Source organism: Sciurus carolinensis, chromosome 7 (genome assembly GCF_902686445.1).
Source record: "Sciurus carolinensis chromosome 7, mSciCar1.2, whole genome shotgun sequence".
Taxonomy (NCBI): domain Eukaryota; kingdom Metazoa; phylum Chordata; class Mammalia; order Rodentia; family Sciuridae; genus Sciurus; species Sciurus carolinensis.
This window is the reverse complement of record NC_062219.1, coordinates 81,067,964-81,070,217: the sequence shown is the minus strand read 5'-3', so window position 1 is coordinate 81,070,217 and position 2,254 is coordinate 81,067,964. Positions and strand designations below refer to the sequence as shown.

Sequence of the window (2,254 nt, the reverse complement as noted above, 5' to 3'; positions counted from 1 at the left end):
TGAAGAGGGTTGTGAGATGTAGGTTAATGAGGAAAATAATAACAGAAAAATTTCCAAACCTTGAGATTGAGAAGGACATTCAGATGCAGGAGACCCTCATAACCCCACATAGAAAAAAATCAAACAAAGAGCCTCTCCATGACACATTGTAATTAAAAATGCCTAACACACAGAAAAAGAATAGACCTTTTTTTTTTTTTTTTTTTTTTTTTTGTGGTGCTGGGGATCGAACCCAGGGCCTTGTGCTTGAAAGGCAAGCACTCTACCAACTGAGCTATCTCCCCAGCCCAAGAATAGACTTTTAAAAGCCTTGAAATAAAAATATAAGGTCACATTTAAAGGTAAATCAAACAGAATTACTTCTGATTTCTCAGCACAAACTCTTTAACCAGGAGGACTTGGAATGATTTGTGACCAATAGATAGGTTGTCCAGACATAAACTTAGTAAAGACTCTGGATCTTTAAAACCAATTTAATTATAAATCAAATGGACTTGAGACATCTAGAGAATGTTTTATTCAACAGCAGCTGAATACACTTTCTTCTCAGTGGCTCACAGAACCTTCTACAAAATAGACCATATTTTAGTCCCTAAAACAACTCTTAACAAAAAAAAATTATTTCAATTTCTTGCATCTTATAAGGTCATAATGAAATGACATTAGAAATCAATACCAAAATACCCTTCAGAAACTCTATAAATACATGGATATTGAACAATATACTCTTGAATGATGAATTTGTGATAGAAGTCAGAGGAGAAATTTTAAAATATTCAAAATCAAAAGAAAATAGTGATACAAATTATAAGAACCTCTGAAACAGTTCTAAGAGGAAAATGTATAGCTACATAAGAAAATCAGAAAGGTCTCAAATAACCTAATGTTGGCATCACAATGCCCTTAAAAAAGAAGAGCAAATCAATCCCAAAACCAGTAAATGGAAGGAAATAATTACGATCAGATCAGAGCTAAAATCAAGGAAATTGAGATATGTAAGTATAATACATATCTCAATTTTATTATATATATAATGAGTCAATTTACATACATATATATAATCTATCAGATCAAAGAGTTCATTCTTTGAAAAGATGAACAAGATTAATAAGCCCTTCACCAAACTAACTAAAAGAAAAAGAGAGAAGACCCAAATTAATAAAATTAGAGATGAAAAAGAAGAAATAATTATAGACATTAAGAAATCCAGAGGACTACTTAAAGGCTATTTTGAAAATGTATATTCCAGCAAATTGGGAAACCTAGAATAAATGGATACATTTCTAGACACATATGACCTGCCAAAACTGATCAAGAGGACATAGAAAACTTAAACTTATGATAACTAACAAGGAAATAGAAATAGTAATAAAAAGCCTTTGAACAAAGAGAAGCATAGGACCGGATGGATTTTTCAGCTGAATTCTATCAGATTTTTAAAGAACAATGAATGCAAATCCTCCTCCATGAAATAGAAAAGGATGGTACTTTTCCAAATTAATTCTATGAAACCAGTGTCACACGCATATCAAAACCTGATAAGGATATCCCTAATTAACTTAGATGCAGAAAGCCTTAAAATAAAACAATAGTAAATACATTCAACAACATAGTAAGAAGATTATACATCATGACCAAGTGGGTTTTACCCCAGGGATGCAAAGATGATTTAATAAATGAAAAGCAATAAATGTAATTCATTACATAAATAGAATTAAGAACAAAAATCACTTAAACATTTCAATAGATGCAGAAAATCCTTTGACAAAATTCAGCACCTGTTCATGAGAAAAGCACCAAAAATATAAGAATAGAGGGAATCTACCTCATCATAAAAGCTACATACAAAAAACCCCAAAGGTACTCCATTTGTATATGATGTGTCAAAATGCATTCTTTTTTCATGTATAACTAATTAGAACAAATTTGAAAAACTTTGAAAAACCATGTAGATAGGAATGATAAGTGAATACATCATGTAGTGGATCCTTTCAAAAGATCATTTAGTCAAGAAGTCAATAAATCTGTGAAATTAAAAAAAAATCTAAAGGCAACATCTTAATGAATGGGGGAAAACTGAAAGTATTTCCTTTAAAATCTTGACAAGACATGGATATCCACTCTCATCACTCCTATTTAACATAGTACTAGAAATTTTAGCCAGAAAAATTAAGAAATAGAAGAAAATAAAAGGAATAAAAGTAGGAAAGGAAGAAGTGAAATTATCACTGTTTTCAGACAATATGGCCCTATA

At 30.7% G+C, this 2,254-nt stretch overlaps 1 non-coding gene across 1 annotated transcript; it reads right to left on the bottom strand.

Moving 5' to 3' along the window:
- Window positions 1-211: 211 nt before the first annotated feature.
- On the bottom strand, window positions 212-285 carry Trnae-uuc (transfer RNA glutamic acid (anticodon UUC)). The gene has a single exon. It is a non-coding gene; the product is annotated as a tRNA-Glu (tRNA).
- Between the last annotated feature and the right edge of the window lie 1,969 nt (window positions 286-2,254).